Source organism: Ursus arctos, unplaced genomic scaffold (genome assembly GCF_023065955.2).
Source record: "Ursus arctos isolate Adak ecotype North America unplaced genomic scaffold, UrsArc2.0 scaffold_18, whole genome shotgun sequence".
Lineage (NCBI taxonomy): Eukaryota > Metazoa > Chordata > Mammalia > Carnivora > Ursidae > Ursus > Ursus arctos.
In genome coordinates this window covers 27,369,161-27,387,095 of record NW_026622852.1, presented here as the reverse complement: position 1 = coordinate 27,387,095, position 17,935 = coordinate 27,369,161, and the positions used below count along the sequence as shown (strand labels likewise).

Genomic DNA, 17,935 nt, shown 5'->3' with positions numbered 1-17,935 from the left:
TCAGTTACCCTCAGTCACAGTTAGTTCCACCCAGGTGACCACCAACTCCACCTGCTTTCCTAACGCTTCTTGGCTTTGCTTACTTCCTTGCATTGCCACTGTATCTATCAGCTACCCGTGGCTGCAGCAAAGCTGCCTAATGAGCAATCACAACATCCCAGTGGCCTACAACAGCAGGCAGTTCCTTCACATGGCCCTGCAGCTCTACTGACCTCAGCTGGGCTCACTTGTGGGGCTGCAAGCGCCTGGGGCTGCTCTGCTTGTGCTTGCGGGGGCTCTGCTCCACAGGTCTCTCATCCTCCAGGATCAGCAGCCCAGCTGGACACGTCCTTCTCCTGGTGATGGCAGATGCGCAGAGGGCAAGTGGAACATGTGAGGCCTCTTAAGGTCAAGGCTCAGAACCGGTATCTAGTCACTTCTGCCCCACTCCATGGACCTAAGTAAGTCACAAGACCAAGTCCAAAGTCCAGGGCTAGGAGCATACACTCCTCCCACAAGGAGGTGTGGATGCAGGAGGACAGAGCCTACTGCTCTAGTCTTAACCTTCCCACTAGACTCCTCAACTTTGGTCTCATCCCCTCTAATCTATTCTTCATGGAGTAGTTTGCTCCTTCTAACATGCAAACCTGACCGTATCACTTTTCAGCGTAAAATCCCCCAAATCCTTCCTTTGCTTGATGGTCTTATTCCTCTTTTTTGAGTTTGGAGAATAATTGAAATTCACCTGTAAAAGTTCTGTATTTAACAATATTCTAAGGGTCCTATGAAATATGTCCCCAGTACAATTGTTATCATGGCCCCTGATAATTGAGTGTCCCTTGTTCTCCTTCCTTCGAGGGACAGCCTTGGCTGTTGCTGCATGTATATGGCAGTGCATGGGAGATCTATAACCTGCATACAGCTGCGCAAGCTGGCAGAACACAAAGCAAACGCTCACGAGGACAGGAGCAGCAGGGCTGCAGCTGTGAGATAGAGCGTCCTTTGTACGTTGCTGCAAGGCCAGGCCATGGCACAGCACCAGGCTCATGGCGGGGACTGGTTTTCTCTTCCAAAACCCAACCATGCAAATTCACCAAAATGTAGACTTGTCCACAATGAACAACGTATGCTCTCTTTTTTTCATAGCAAGACTTCCTCCATGAAGAAAGCAGGGTGCTGCTTTACTCTCTAGTACAAACTCCTTGTCTTGTGCAGACTGGTAACTAAGTTTACCAGCTACTTTGAGACTGTTCTTCTCTCCTCTGCTTCTAGGGACATAGATTGGTGGTGCCCAAGAATCTCTGAATGGTACCCGAGAGTAAAATTATGAAGACAGTGGACAAAAGCTAGTAATTAAAAAAAATTAATGCAGTGCTATAATAAAAAAAGGACATTAGCTCAATATGATAACAGATGATTGGCTAAATAAATTATATATGTCCTCTTAATGGAGTAGATTCCACTCATAAAATAATAGTTTGGGGACTTTTATAATGGGCTTTAAAAAGGCTTAGAGTATAACAGTAAGTTTTAAAAAAAAATATTGCAAAATTGTGTGAACAGTCCACTATGTAACATGTAGATAAGATAGATGGGCACGTGGGGCGCCTGGGTAGCTGTTGGTTAAGTGTTCGACTCTTGATTTTGGCTCAGGTCATGATCTCAGAGTCATGAGAATGAGCCCCTCGTGGGGCTCTACCCTCAGCTTGGAGTCTGCTTGAGATTCTCTCCCTCTGCCCCTCTCCCACTCCCGCATGTTCTTTCTCTCCCTAAAATAAATAAACTTAAAAAAAAGAATAGATAGATGGGCACACACTCACATATCCTGAAGGAACTGCAGAAAAATACATAGTGGTTGGAGCGCCTGGATGGCTCAGTTGTTAAGCATCTGCCTTCAGCTCAGGTCATGATCCCAGAGTCCTGGGATCGAGCCCCGCATCGGGCTCCCTGCTCAGTGGGAAGCCTGATTCTCCCTCTCCCTCTGCTGCTCCCCCTGCTTGTATTCCCTCTCTCGCTGTGTCTCTCTGTTAAATAAATAAAAATCTTAAAAAAAAAAAAAAGAAAGAAAAATACATAGTGGTTGTGTTAGGGTGGCGTGATTGTACCTTTTTCTTCTTTTATCTATTTTTCAAACTTCTGAAATACAGTTCTGCTACTTTATAATGAAAAAAATTTAAGCCTAGTAATAACACATTTCTAAGTCCCGTTCAGTTGGTGCCCTCTAATTCAGGGTCTCCTTAGATTCCTAATGTTAATACCTTAAAAAAAAAACACATTAATTCAGACCCATAAATTCAGACTCTGTGATCATTCAGACTGGGCATTCATTCATTCATTCATTCATTCAACAAACATTTAGTGAGAAACCTCTAGTGCCCTTCCAGGCCCTGTCACAGTGAACAGCATCACTGCCTCATGGAGGGATGGCCAGTGCTTACCCTTTCACTCTGCGGGATTCACCTAAAATGCTTGCCCACTACATGCTGTGCCTGGCACTGGGGGACAGAGGCAGGTCCAGCCAGGAAGAAGACACATGCAAACCCAGGAAATTTCTCTTTGTCAGAAACATCAGTTAAAAGCTTAAAAGCATAATACATGCTCATCATAAATTCAAACGATACTTGGTATATGACAGCAAACCCACTTCCCAGAGATAAGCAAGAGGAACGGTTTGATACGCATCCTTCAATTTTTTTTCTATGAATCTACAAAAAGACATATTCCTCTATGTATAATGCACACATAACCAAATATCCACATGCATAGCTATATAAACGATAGTTCTATTTTCATTTTAAAAAATGGATCTTAGAATGCATTTAGTTCTGCAGTTTCAATGTTGACTGTTCTGAGACCAAGCATACAAATGTGCAAAGTGCTGGGGGACCACAGAGACTGCGTGGCTGGTGCAAGAATGAGATGGGCCTGATGATGGCTGGGACTGTGGAATTTTTGCCGCAATTCTGAGAGGTCTGTGCTGCCCACTCCCCTGGCCATGGCATGACTGAGCTGGCTGCTGAGCACGGTAGGATTCTGCTGGATATGGAGGTGGGAGAAAGGGATGCCAGGGGAGGGAGCGGCAGAGGTAAAGGTCTGGAGGTGGAAGATGAGGCCATCTGCCCTGTGGAGCGCCCCTCCAGGTTGGAGACCCTGACCAAATGATGGCCGAGTGGCTGTACAGACTCACGGCTTGATTCATGGCACATCTTTGTTCCCTGTCTTCCTTCCAAAGCCCCTGCCCCCAACCCAGTGGTCTCAAACTTGCCTGTCCAGTCCCTTCAGCATCAGGAACCAGGGTGTGGCTCCTCTGGGAGAAGAGGGCTGGGTATTGGGGTCCCAGATCATCATGAAAGCAGATATCGTACTTACACATGAAAGAGAGAGTTGCAGTTACAAAGCTTGGTTGTTTACACAGTAAGGAGGAATTAATTCATGGGAAGGTGGAGGGTGGAGTTTGGGGGGGCCCCCATTGTCTTCTGCCCATTAAGCACTGCGGCTAGTGGGCAAACCCGACATATGCCCACTTCCACTTTGACAGCTGCTCTTATTAAGTGGAGCTCTTTAAACACGGGAATCCACTGAACACTAATCTGGATGATTGAAAAAACAAAACCAAAAACCCAACCAAAATACCCCACAGAAATTCAGCAGGAACTGCTGCTGATCGCTGTAAATACACCAGGCACATTTCTGGGTTTTACCCTGGTCACACTCCTGCAATGACTAGCTCAGGGGCTTCTCAGGGTGGCAGGGGGCAGGGTGCCTTCTGAGGGCCTCCCAGCCCAGGCTGCTCTGAAGTGAGCCTGAGTGGGTCTGCTGGCCCCAGGCCAAGCTCTGGATACCTGCTAGACCCCTTACATGCTTGGTTCACATCACTTAACCCTCTCACATTCCCCTTCCTCTTCAGCTCTCGTCCCTTCTCTGGGCCTCAGTGTTGCCCTCAGTGTTGCCCTCAGTGTTGGAGTGAGGGTTGGGGGGACAAGGTAAGGTCATTATGATACAAAATTAAGCAGAAGGAGAAGGGGAATCTCTAAGAGTCCTTCCCAGTCCGATCTTGTAAAAACAAAGGGAAAACAGATCAGCTAAGAACCTCTGAGCTGGCCTGGGATAAAGGCCACAAACCAAGACCTTGTCCTGAAATCCCCTCACCCCACCCCCAGGACACCGTGTCCACCTTCTTTAGTTCCCAAAGTTTAAGCTCCCTATAAGTACTCACCTTCCCTACACACACACACACACACACACACACACACACACACACACACACACACACACACTCTGTAGTTGTCTAGCCTGTGCCTGGCCTATCCGTCTGTATCCCAAAGTACAGCGACTTGGGACCTCCTATCTCATGTGAACTCGAGAGCCATCTCCACCCCACCTGCTCTCCCCTGCACCCTACAGCTGGCAAGACCACCTGACCTTTCTCTGAGATCATGGACAACACAGGCTGCCCTTGACCTGCTGTGCTAGGATCATTAATGAAATCACTACAACTCCATCTGATGGCCCTATCTCGTCCCTTGCCTTGTCCCATCACACTCTATACCCCAGCCCTGGTCAGTGCCCTCCACTTTCTCTACCTGGATGCATCCTTCACTGGCCTGCTTCTGAGCCTTTGAACGAGCATGTCTGAGACGTACTTTTGCTCCCATTCATTCTGCCTTCACCTTTGAGATTTAGTTCAAGAACCACCTCTCAGGGGAAGCCTTCTCTGATTACACGCTTCCAACTTAAGTCAGAACCAAGCTTCCTGCCCCAGCCCCTCCCAGCTCCACAGACCATGTGCCAATTGCCCGTGTATGTATCATATTAACTTCCAACCTTTCTACACATTTTAAAATACTTCAAGAAACTGACTTATAACTTATATACGTGCAGTTACAGCTCATCATATGTTTCCATATTTATACATCTGTGTATGAGTCTGGGACACAGATGGGTAGGTTGAGGCATAAACTGGACAGCTAGAAGACCCTTTGTGGGTCTGTGTGTGTTGGGGAGGGGCGGGTTATGTGTGGATAACTTAGGATTTGGAGATCAGAGAAAATAGACACATGCCTTGAATCCTCGGGTGGGGTTAGAAGATTTCGGGATGAGGCTCTTGATCAAGATAGGTGCGTGTTTGCATAGGTTTGAGATCAGCTGAATGTGCAGCTTTAGAAATCTTGATAACATAATGGCTTCTTCATGCTCAGTTGAATTGATTGTTATCATTTACTTCTCCAGTGTTCCACTGTTGACCATCTCCAATATCCACAGTTATAAAGAATGTTCTATGGACATCTTAGTGGATAATTCTTTAATGGCCTTTCTGGTTCCTTTTGGGGCAGAGTCCTAGAAGTGGAGATGCTGGGCCAGAGGCGTGAACCTTGTGAGACTTTTCACATATGGCCAAAGAGCTGAAATGGAACCTGTAGGAGTTTGCTAGCACTGCCATGACACGATACCACAGACTGGGGGGCTTAAACAACACAAGTGCATTTTCTCACAGTTCTGGAGGCTGGAAGTACAAGATTGAGGTGCTGGCAGGATTTCTCTGAGGCCTCTCTCCTTGGTTTGTGGATGGTTGCCCTCAGTCTGCCTCTTCACACGGTTGTCCTTCTGTGTATGTGCCCTCTGATGTCTCTGGGTCCCATTTCCTCTTTTTACAAGGAAACCAGTCAGATTGGATTAAGCCCATCCCAATGGCCTCATTTTACTGTAATTATCTCTTGAAAGACCCTGTACCTGAATAGTCACCTTCTGAGGAACTGGGGCAGGGGGGTTAAGACTTCGCCATATGACTTCACCATATGACACCAACAGAATTCTTCCTTAGAGGTTGGAAATGTCCCTTGGTGTTACCTGGCTTGGTTGCTGGCCCCCTTGGTTCCTTCCAAAGCTGAACTTTTGATGTGAAGACCTCTCAGTCTCTCAGCTTCATCCTTGTTTCCCTCTCTTTCGGTCTCTCATGCCATCACTGTCAACAGCTGTCAATCTGAAGTAGAGATTCTCAGCCTCAGATTGGAGGCACCTCCAGTTGGAATCGCCTGAGAGCTTAGAAAACTATCCTGGTGTCTGGTTCCCAGCCAGATTCTAATGTCCTTGCAGCCTGGGCACAGGGAACGTTAAAGATCTTCAGGTGGCTCCAGGGGTTGGTCAAGGCCTCCCTTTCTTGGCTTTGCAAAGCATGAGATAGGGCACAGGGGCTGTTTCACTACCATTTTCCAAAGTTAATTAAAGCTCCATATTCTAAAGCCTGTTTAAGTCCCCCAAACAAGTTCATTTTAAAGCGTGGTGGTAATTTGGCTCCTTTGTTAAAATTAAGTCCTTAAAGTAGAAATTAAAAGATGAAATGGAAAACCACTGGGCATAGAAAATCCACCCTGGGTTTAATAGAGTCTCTTAAGTTGGGGACTGGAGTGAGACCCTTGCTGCTCAATGTGGGTGAGGGGCCCACTATACATTGTGGTCCTTGAGGCTTATGTTCTGTGTAAGCTTTTGAAGGAAGAGGATAAAAGCTAATTTTCATGAGAGCCCTGCTTCTGTGGTGGGGCGATTAGGAAACTGTTGTGTTAAGTTTGGGCTCCTCTACGTTTAGTGCCCCAACTCTCAATGTTTGAAGCAAAGCTTTACAAGATTCTACCCCTGGGTGAATCTCACAGACAGGCTGAGCTAAAGAAGCCAGAGGTAAAAAGAGTTCCTACTGGATGATTCCATTGAGACGAAGTTCAAGTACAGATGAAACTAATCTATAGTGACTGCAACCAGACAGAACCCGTCGCCTCTGAGTGTGTTTGTGGGAGACTCCAATCCTGAATAAATGGAGAGGGGCACAGCTCGGCTGGTTCGGGGGAAGATGTCTGTGATATGGCTCCCTTTCAAACTGTGGCCTTCATAAGTGGCCCGGGAGCCCCATGATTGGCAGGAGGAAGTCACGGCTCAGCCCCTGGGCCCTGGCATAGCCTGGCGTCTGCTGGCTCTCTCCATGCTGCTTCTCCACCCACAGCCCTACACCCAGAGCCAGCACCACCTGTGCTCCCTCCCTCCTCCACCCTTGCCCGTGCTGTGCCTCCTGCTGAGATGACCTCCCCAATCTTGTTCACCTGGCATTTGTTTATCCTTCCTATCATGGCCGGGAAGTTGTTCCTTTGCCTCCAGGGATGGCGTTAATCATATCCTTCACTCTTCACTTTATGTGTCTGCTTTTGCCATTAGGCTGGATGTGCTTTTGGGGGCAGCGCTGTCTCTGTATCTGCAATGCCTGGCACAGTGCCCAGGCACTGAGTAGGGACCTAAAAACAGTGTTTGTCATTGAACTGTGTTAGTTTAGGATGGGAAATGGAGAGCTGTAGATAAATGTCCTTTGTCACAGCCATCCATTTATGTATACCAATATTTGAAACATGATGGAGAAACATGTCATTCAAATGGCTCTTGGGGAAAGACTCTATTTGGTGAGATCTGCAGGGACAGGTATAGAGCAGTTCCAGAGCAGGTGGCAGAATGACTGTACAAGATAAAGAGACAAAAATCTGACACTGGGGTGAGGCAGTGCTAGAGGAATGGAGGGAAGAGATGGGGAGGAGACAGAGAGAGTGGGTAGAGGGAATCCTAGGACAGTCGGGAGCTATGCTCTGTGTAATGGAACATCTCCTTGTAGCCCCCAAATCTTCACTGAGTTTCCAGAAACTCACGAAATGTTTAATAGGAGTATATTTGTGTGTGTAATGTGTACATTCGTGAGTGGGTGTGTAAATATACACGCTTGTGAGTACGTGTGGGTATGTATTTACATGAGTGTGTGAGCATGAGTAGTGCAAATGTGTACATGTGTGCGAGCATATGTGAGTGTGTTTGTGGGTGAATACGTATGTGTGTGTGCGCGTGTGGACTAAGAAAAGTTCTGCATTCCCTGCCTGTATGGAAGTTTCGGGAGTGAGGCCGGGGCAGCATGAGGGCAGCATGAGAAAGTTGGCTTTGACATCTCTCAGCAGTAATGGAAAGCACAGACCAGGAGTTGGAGCCCAGTCTCTGAGGGCCCAGTAGCCCCTAGCTGAGATCTGAGCCACACGTGTATTGGCCCATCGCAGGGATGGTCACCAATCTCGTGAAGAGAGCCCATCTTGGTTGCACAGGCAGGGCCTGTGTTGAGGTGCAGAACCTTCTGAGATTCCAAGGGGAAGGTAATCGTGATTGATTAGCAATGTCTGCCCTGGGCTCTGACTGGAATGGTGGCAGCATGCATGCCAGCCGTTTGCCGTCCCTGGTCTCAATGGGGCCAAGCAAAGGGTGTGGCTTTTGGGATACAAAGATGAACCCGACACAATACCCGCTCTTGAGGGGGCTCTCAGGATAAGCAAATTCTCACAGGAGTGAAAAATGTGAGGGTTTCTGGGTGTGGGGGTTAAGAACAAAAGGGGGAGTGGCAAGAGATGAGCAGGACAGTGAATCTGGAGCTGATTGCGGACAACCTGGGGTGCTGTCCCTAGGGGGGTGGTCCCTGGCAGGGTCATCTCAGCCAGGTGCAAAGGACGCTTGCCCTTGGCTCAGCAGACACCCTACAGATGGAGCTTGGGCATCCTGGCACATCCCTCCCGGAGCCGGGGAGGCCTCCCTGCTCCTGTTCTCTGGAGCGCAGACCGTGGGAACTCAAGCCCCATCTGATCGCTGTGTTGTGTATGTTGTGAGCTGTGCAGGTGCAGGACCGAAGGCCACAGGTCATTTGCATGGAATGGAGACCACATTTCAGTTTCCCCTCACAAACGGCAGATTTCACTTTCACAGTCCTCCTTTCCCCATCACATTCACACCGGTTTCTCCACTGCACCTCAGGAGTCTGGTGTTAGACACCCCAGCTTTCCTCTGTGGTGTTTGTGTCTTGCCAGCCTGTAGGGCTCCAAAAGGCTCAACACACCACCATGCTTCATGCTTTCTCCCAAACCCTGTCCCTACGCCCCATTCCCAGCTCATGGGGAGTCCCACACTGGGAGGCAGGTGCCTGGGCGCCTGTCCTGGCTATGCCCCTAACTTGCTGTGGGATTTGAGGCTGTTGGGACATCAGTTTTCCCACATGTACTATGGAGGGTTCTAGACTTGATAATTTCTGAAGGTCCTCTAAATTGTAGAATGGTGACACTCTGATCTTAACAGTTTTCACATTGTGGGAACCCTGAGAGGATATTTTATAGCAAGTGTTGGGACTTCTGTTGGCCCCCGAGGGTCCGGGAGCTTGCAGGCGTCTCCTCCCATTCCCTGGATCTGCTACTGCTCCCCACATCCTTCCCAATTTTCTCCCTGTCCTCAGGTCTGGTTCCTGTTTCCTTGTGTTCATTTGCTCCCTGGCTCGTTGTGGTGACTCCGTGGGGGATGTGTTATTTGGAGGTACCCAGTCCACCGTGCCAGAGAGCACCTGGCCGGGAGGGGAGTCTCTTCTCCCTCCACCCCTCTGGCTCCCAGGCCACAGCCCAGCTCATGGTTATGCCCAGTGCTTCATGTAAACGCTGCCCTCTGAGCAGAGAGCGCCGGGAGGGAACAAGGCTGTTAAGACGCAAATTTTGAACACTGAGCACATTTTCCACTCACTCCTAACTTGAAGTTTGCAGAGAAGCTGGTTTTTGTTGACAAAGTGTAGCAGAGGGAGAGGGCCTCAAGGTTTAGGCCTGGCTCTATCTGACTTGAGATATGACCATAGGCAACCCTGTTCCTTGCTCGGGGATCAGTGTGAGAAGGGAGTGAAGCAGGGTGGGCCAGAGTGTGCTAGACTATCTTTCAGGCCCTTTGCGGCTCTGACACCCACCAGAATGTCAAGATTCCTTTCACAGCCAGTCTCCCCATCCTTTGCAGGGTGGCGCTGTGTGTATAAACCTGGCTTGCTGATGGGAAGGGGAGGGCTCGTGAAGAGACGAGGACCCCCCCGAGCATAGAGAGGCAGGCTTCAGAGGCTAGGTCTGTGGTGGGGTGGCAGGGGAATCCAGAGTGGCCCAAGAGACCGAGATTAATTGAGGCAATGAAGCCAGAAAACTCCCCTGAGCAGCCAAGTGCAGGAGGGTTGCCATGCAAATCACCAGGAAGAGATGATTAGTGGGTGCAAGCACAGAAGAGAGGTGGCTGGTGACCCATGACCTGTCCAGGCCGATGGTGGATCCCCGGGGACCCCGAGGCTCTGCTTGGGGTGGGTGTGAAGGACGAGGTGGAGTGTGAACAGAGGCTGAGACAGAGGCGAGTCTGACAAGCTGCCCTCCCAGAAAGGTTACCCAGGCAAGGCTGGCCACGCAGAGGGGGCTGGTGGAGGAAGGGTGAGAAAGTCACGCAGATGGTTTCCATTTCAGGGTTCTGCGTCCTGCCCCAACCTCTGATGCCTCACTTAGGGGTGGCGGAGGGGTGCGGAGAGGAGGAAGAAGCAGGGACCATTTCTAGTATGTAGGGTGATTAGAACGCAGAGACCCTCTGGGCAGCTTCCTCCTGGTCCTTGGCCCCACTCTCAACAGGCACCTGAATTTCTTCCAAGCTGTGGTCACTCACCTCCAGAGGCCACAAGCCCACTGCATTCCAGGCATCCTGTCCCATTGTTGGAAACTTCAGTCAGGAAGGGCTTCTTGGTACCAAGCCGAAGTCTGCATCCCCAGCGGCATCGGTGTTTGGTGCAATATACCCGAGATGTTCAGCTTGGTTTTGCTCTGTGGGGAATTTATGTAGAAAGCAGGAATAAAATAAAATTACCAAGGTTCCAAAGTCACTTGGCAGGCCTGGTGCCATATTTTAGGGATTAGGATTTCGGCAAATTTCTGCCTGTTTTCGTATTCGAGATGAAGACCACTGTGACGGTTAATTTTATGTGTGAACTTGGCTAGGTTATGGCGCTCTGCTGTTTAATCAAGCACCAGTCTAGATGCCGCTAGGAAGGTGTTTTGTAGATGTCATTAATATCTACAACAATTTGACTTTTAGTTAAGGAGTTTACCTTCCAAATGCGGGTGAGCCTCATCCAAACAGCAGATGGCTTTAAGGGCAAGGACTGAAGTTTCCTGAAGAAGGAATTCTGCATCAAAACTGTAAGACAGATATATGGCCTGCTGATCTGCCTTATGGATTTTGGACTTGCCAGCGCCCGCAACTGTGTGAGCTTACAAAAATCTCTCCAAATATGCATATCCTATTGGTTTTGTTTCTTTGGAGAACCCTGACTGTACAACTACCTCCTCTCTGTGCAAAGGCAGATAAAGGACACTCAATCCTTAGGAGAAAAGCAATGTGTAAGAGGACTAACGTTATAAAAGTGCTAATTGGTGCAGTGCCGTGCGAATCTAAAACCCAACCCCAAGAGTGCCAACCATCTCCCTACTCAAAATCCATGATGGTTCCCTATTTCTACCACTGCCATGGTATCAGCTGCTCTTTATGAGTCATTTCTATGTGTCAGACACTCTGCAAGTAATATAGAGTTCATATATATATTTGATGCTTTAATTCTTGCAGGAGAGAGGATATGTTCTCCTCTATAGATGAGGAAAATGAAAACAGAGGACCACACTCCTCAGCCTGAAATTCAGAGCCTCCAGGGAATCTGGTTCCAGTTTATCTCCCTCCACCCTTCACGTCATCCATAGTCAAGGCCAACGGACTAGGCCCTCTTACTTAAGTGTGCCCTAGATTATCCTATAGCCAGTCTGTTGCCCATACCTGGCTTTCTCCTGAAATGCATTTCTTCTTATCCTATAGCTCAAGGTCTTCTCTATGCTCCAAGGGCATATTCCAATGCCACCTCCCCTGTGAAGTTCTCCTGGGTTCCCACCACCACTAACGCTGGGAGTGGCCTTTTCCCACACAGCCCCACATCTAGGCCTCTAACTGGAGTTACTGCCATCCATTTCAGAGCTTCTCTCTCCCAACTTAAAATGCAAGCTCTCCGAGGGCAGAAACATGTATAATGACAGTTGACAGTACTAAAACCTATAGGCTTTCTCTCTAAAACATTGAACTTTGATTAGAAAAAAAAAATAGTCTTCCTGGACTAAACTTCTCTAAGGAAGTATACATGTGGCTATTTTCTGAAAGATGAGGGTTGTTTCTGCTCTGCCATTGTTAGTGAACTTGCATTTTCTTTACTCTTATCTTCCATTTGAATGACAGACCTCACACTGATAATTTAGAAAGTTAGACTTGTTTTGTCTGAGGCTTAACAAAGTAACACCACCAAGCTCAGTAATGCCAAAGCCTACAAAGTGAGCTCATAATCACCCTCTCCAGCCTTGAAGCCACCTTCCTGACAGAGCCACTGTGGACCCTTCCATTTAGAAGTGAAACCTTCCAGTCCAGTGAACTGAAGCTTTAGTCATCCCTGTTTTGGTAACACCATGTACAGAATGGGGTTGGGGACTAGTGAATTAAATTCATTTACTGAAGTCTAACTGTAGCAGTTCCCATGCTGGGCCCTGTGAGAAAGGATCAAGATGAGATGGCCTTTATCTCTTGATTCTATCAACAGGTAGTGTGAGCCCCTCCTCCACACCAGGAACCGTGCTCTTTGTGGCACTCAATCACTTGCACAGTGTCCATTTACTCCAGGGGCTGAGAGTCCCACGAGGGCATACATCCCATCTGTCTGGACCATCACTGTACCTTGGCTTCAGTGCAGTGTCTGGCACATAACAGCTATCCTATAAATATTTGTGGTAGAACTGAATGGGGTGTGCATCTGTCTCACCCACCAGAGAAAGAGAGCTCCTCAAGGGGAGGGAGCCCTTAATGTCTGCACAAGACCTGGCTCCGGCAAGATGCTCAAGAAGTGTTTACTGAGTTGAAGGGTCCTAGTTCAGTGGAGGTCCAGTGGACCACATTTGACCAGGGCATGGGTTGGGGTGTAAATTCTGGGCTCTTTATGGGTTCCCATTTGCCTCTGCTGTGGGAACGGTGGCTCCTGTATTCTTACATGACCTCTTTTCCTTACTTGTGACTTTGGGGACTGAACTATTAGTCGTGAGTAAGCTAAAAACAGAAAATCACTTCCAGAAGCTGCTATAGAACAGGCAGTTCTAAGCACTTAAGGCCAGCTATGTGCTCAAAAAGGTGCTGTGAGGGGTATGAATCATGCTGAAACTGGGTTTCCCACTGAAGCAGTATCTAATGGAGGGATTATGTTCATTATCAAGGGATTAGGATACCAAACTTTTCCTAAAAATGACCACAAGCATGACATTTCACCAACTGTCATGGCACACATACATAAAGTCCCTAGGCTCTGCACCAGCCACATCTAAGTGATTGGTTGGTGAGGCAGGAATGAAGGAGTGGCTTGTGGGGCTATGAGGAATCAGTCAGAATACTCCTGAGAGAGCAGCTAGGAAGATGGACAGAGAAGGGGAATGTGCAGAGCAAGAAGGTCCTCAGACGCAAAGTCATGGAAGACAAGGTGATGCTTACTGCAAGGGCCACGAGTTGCTAACCTGGACACAATGGGCAGAGTTGGGCAGGCTGGGGACTTGTGTTGCTCTTAGACCAAGGGATGTCCATAGCGAGGCAGTGCTGCACACTGGTCATCAAGAGTGATTTTGATTTGGTGAGGCCAAGGACTACTAATGACCATTAGACCACATCATACCAGAGCAGGGAGTACTGAGTACTCATCTAGGCTGATCCCACTGCTTCCAATTCCATAAGGAGGAAACTGAGGCCCAGGGAGGTCACACGTTATCAGAGGTCAAAATTTCACATTTCCTTGTGATACCATCTGAGTAGCAATGTGTTTACACTGGTTTGTCATGTGTAAGAGGCTGAGTTATGTCTGGTAGCCATACGGGCAGGGGGACATATGTGGAAATGTAAGAGGACTACTCACTAGTATATACAGGACTGAACTCTTTGATATTAAAAGTGAAGTAGATAACTCAAAAGGAGGAAGTGACAGTCTGATTTTTCCACAGGAAATCCTTCTAGTGTGTACCCACCACCTCCCTTCACTTGGGCAGGCACAGGGCATTTCTAGAGAGAACCATTCCTCTAGTGAATACGAGACTCCTGGTCTCCGACCTGCCCTAGGTCCCCAGCACCATTGCACTGACCCCACGAGACCCCCCCATTTCCCCTTCCCTTTTGTGGTCCTTCTGTACCTCCCCACTCCCTTCTCCTCGATTCCCTTATTCTCTGTCAAAAGGGAAACACTGAGGATACCATTTCCTCACCTTGTTCCTCTGTGTGCATACCTTCTTCCAACTCCTTTTGCTCAGCCCTCTGGATCCAACCCTTCTCTCCTCGAGTGCCATCAGTTTGTTTTCTTCAGTTCTCCAACATCCCCTTCTCTTTCAGCACCTTCATGTCAATGGCAACCTGACTGCAGCCAGAATCCTTTATCTGGTCAACCTTTCCTAGCCAAGGATTTGAAAAAGGCATACATTCTCTCCTCTTCCCAGCTGCTCATTCCGCGCATTCCAAGGAGCCGCATGCCCCCAAATCTGATAGATGCTTTTCAGTTCATATGTTTATTTGTCCATATTCCACAAAGGAATTGAGGTATAAGGATATATGCAAGACAAGAGATTATGAATAATTAAAATAGTCTTAGGGAAAGTATAAATCAGAATGGAAAATTAGAAAAATAACCGATGAAAGACTGTATCCCCCAATAAAAACTCAGGGAATAAAAAAAGTACAATTTGGTAGAAACCATTTTTCTGACAGTTCTTGGTGTAATGGGTTGGATAGTGTTCCCCAAAAAGATAGATCCAAGTCTTTGCCTTGGTACCTGTGAATGCAAACTTACTTGGAGATGAAATCTTTGCAGACATAATTAAGGATTTGGGGATAATATCCTCTTGGACTTAGGATGAGCCCTAAAGCTGACATACACAGAGACCGAGAAGGTGGAGGCAGAGACTGGAGTTATAGGTCTATAAGCCAAGGAACGCCAAGGGCTGTCAACTGCCATCAGGATGTAAGAGAGAGGCATGGAATGGATTCTCCCCCAGAGCATTAGGAAGGAACTAACCCCCAGGGTGCCTGGATGGCTCAGGCGGTTAAGCCTCTGCCTTTGGCTCAGGTCATGATCCCAGGGTTCTGGGATTGAGCCCCACGTGGGGCTCCCTGCTCAGTAGGAAGCCTGCTGCTCCCTCTCCCTCTACCCCTCCACCTGATCATGCTATCAAATAAATAAAATCTTAAAAAAAAAAAAAAAAGGAACCAACCCTACTGCTATTTTGATTTTGGACTTTTGGTTTCCAGAAGTGAGAGAACAAATTTCTATGGCTTTAAGCCATCTAGTTTGTGGTACTTGTTACCATAGGCCCAAGAAACTAACAGGGGGTGAATCCTTGCTGTTTCAGAGCTCCATGCCTTTACCGACATGGGTCCTTCTCCTTGAAGGGCTCTTCCCCCTTTTGTTAACCAGAAAAGTTTTATTCTGCTATGAAGACTCATTGGAGGTCCTGGGCAGAAGAGATCAGCCCAGACTCCCTGGACTCTTTCCAGAAGGCCAATCCATATCCATCCCTGTACTCCTCACCTGTATGACAGTCTTCACTTTTGTCTCTTTAATTGCTTGTCAGCCCCTGAGGCTTGGGATTTCTATCAAGTCAACCTCAAGCAAGAATACTACCAGAAATAGAAAAGGTCAACAGCAAACATCTGTTAAATAATTCGGGAGGCAATAGGAATACCAGAGAGGAGGATTAATGTTGTCTGGGGTGGTCATAAAAGTGGAATGGGATATTCTATGCAGAATCAACAAAATAGGTAAAGTATGACGTGTCCAGGGCTAGGTCATCCATCCAATGGGACTGGAAGGGTGAAGGGAATAGAGGAGAAAGAAAGGGAGTGAAGTCTGCAGAAGATGAGGCTGGAAAGGCTCTGAATGTTAGGCCACAAAGTTAGACTTGAGCCTGTGGCCAGGGTTCCTAATGCTAGTGCAACTACCACCTTCCCCCAGGCCTCTACAGCTGGACACTTGCCTTGTGACCACAGCCTTCTTAACCCTCCAGGAGCAAAGCAGGAAAGAAAACAAGATGGTCTGCAGACTACTTACCATTGGCCTTGCCTAGTTGTTTCAGAATATTTCCAATTCAGTGAAAAAATATTAAAATGTTCTCAGTAGATTATGAAACTAGTTCTTGCTTTGACATATGTATACACTCATGAAACCGTCAACACAATCAAGATAATGAGCACACTTACTATCCCCAAGTTTCCTTGTGCCCCTTTGTGATCTTTACTTCCCACCCTTCCCAAGCATCCCCACCCCCCAGGCAACCAGGGATCTTCGGTCACTAGATTAATTTGCATTTTTCACAGTATCTCACCATGAATTTTAAATTATTGAGTACTATATATTCTTTTATTCCTATAAATATCCTTGAGCTTTATTCTTGGAATTGGTTGTTACTGGAAAGTTCGATTCTTTCAGGTCTTGCTTTTAAGTGAGTTAGGCAGAACCAGAGAGGAGTTTAGACCAGGGCTAATTCTACCCATCACCGAGGCAAAGACTCTTAGTACTGTAGTCAGTGCCACACCAACCATGAGGTTTCCACTCTGACTGGGAGAACAGAAATGAATTTGTGGCCCTTTATGAGCTCCAGAAAGTTTCCTCTAATCGTTTCGGTTGTTTTCCTCACACATGTGCACTACCCAGTACTCAGCCCAAGACTTGAGGGGTGCCCTCTGCAGATCTCTGGGTTCTCTCTGTGCAGCTCTTCCCTCTCTGGTAATCAGAGCTGCAAAGTGAAGCCAGTTCAGCTTTTCCAGACTCAAAAAGCTCTGTTTCCTTAACTCAGGGCCAGGCTATTCCTGGGTTTCCCCTCCTTGCTCCACAATCGGGAAGCCCCTCAGCAGTCAGCTGGGGCAACCATATGGCACACCTCACTTATCTACCATCTCTCAGCATTCACGGTCCTTCCTTGTCTGACGTTCAGTGTCTTGAGAACAGCTTCATATATTTTTTACATGGTTTCAGGATGGAGGGTAAATCTGGTCCCTGTTACTCTCATCTTGGCTGGAAGTAGAAATTCCTGAAACTGCTTTTGACAAATGTAATATATTTGATCTTCTGGACTCTTTTATGCTGTACAGTCATATATGGATACCTCAAGTTGATAAACTGTTGAGAAAATGGGTACATATAATAAAGTTGTATTTTTCTGCATTCTAAAGTAATTTAAGAAGTTATTTTGGTGAATACTGGGGCACCTGGGTGGTTCAGTCAGTTATTAAGCAACTGCCTTTAGCCCAGGTCATGATTTCAGGGTTCTGGGATAGAGCCCCGCGTTAGACTCCCTGCTCAGTGGGGAGTCTGCTTCTCCCTCTCCCTCTGCCTCTCCACCTGACTTGTGCTCTCTCTTGCTTGCTCTCTCAAATAAATAAATACAATTTTTTAAAAAGTTACTTTGGTGAATACTGGTAGGTATCCTTTTGGGGGAAGGACTGTTCTGAGATTACGGTTGTAGCAGATGACATTGGTGTTTTGTTCATACCCCTGTGTCTCTGTCAGAGGCTGCCTGCTAGCTGCCAAACCCACTTTGCTTGGGTGCAGAGAAAGCCAGGGTCACTATAGATTAAGAGAAAGGGTCCTGAGGGCAGCTCTTAAATGACTGATTTAAAACAAAATAAAAAGATCACACACACTTCTGCTCCTTTGCCCTTGATCAGGGCAGCTTGAGGTGTGGCCTACGCTGTCTCTAGTGTTCCCTTTGGGTTTGAATGCTCCCACGGGTGGCACTTGAATTGATGAGGCATCTGGCATGGATTCCTTCTTTTCCCTGCCTCACTTCTCCACTCCCTTACTGGGTTTAACTGGAAACACTTCCTAGTAGATTGGTTTAAGTGATTTATTTCACAGCTGTTAGGATGGATACGTACAACGTTCACTGTATACGTTACATATGCATTAAATGCACCAGCAACTTAAGTTGTTCTCTCTGGAAAGAGCAACAGTAAAACAGCTTCATCATGTGAAGTGATTCTTTGCATGGCATGCCTAACAGATCGTGTC

General features: G+C 47.4%; 1 long non-coding RNA gene across 1 annotated transcript in view; it reads right to left on the bottom strand.

Annotated features, from left to right (window-relative positions):
- The window catches only part of LOC130544034 (uncharacterized), a 42,251-nt gene extending 27,162 nt beyond the window's left edge, over positions 1–15,089 (bottom strand). Inside the window, exons 1-2 of the long non-coding RNA XR_008959907.1 lie at positions 14,142–15,089; positions 10,486–10,640 (exon numbers count right to left, since the gene is read on the bottom strand). This is a non-coding gene — a long non-coding RNA (uncharacterized LOC130544034). The remainder of the gene's footprint in view (positions 1–10,485; positions 10,641–14,141) is intronic.
- Between the last annotated feature and the right edge of the window lie 2,846 nt (positions 15,090–17,935).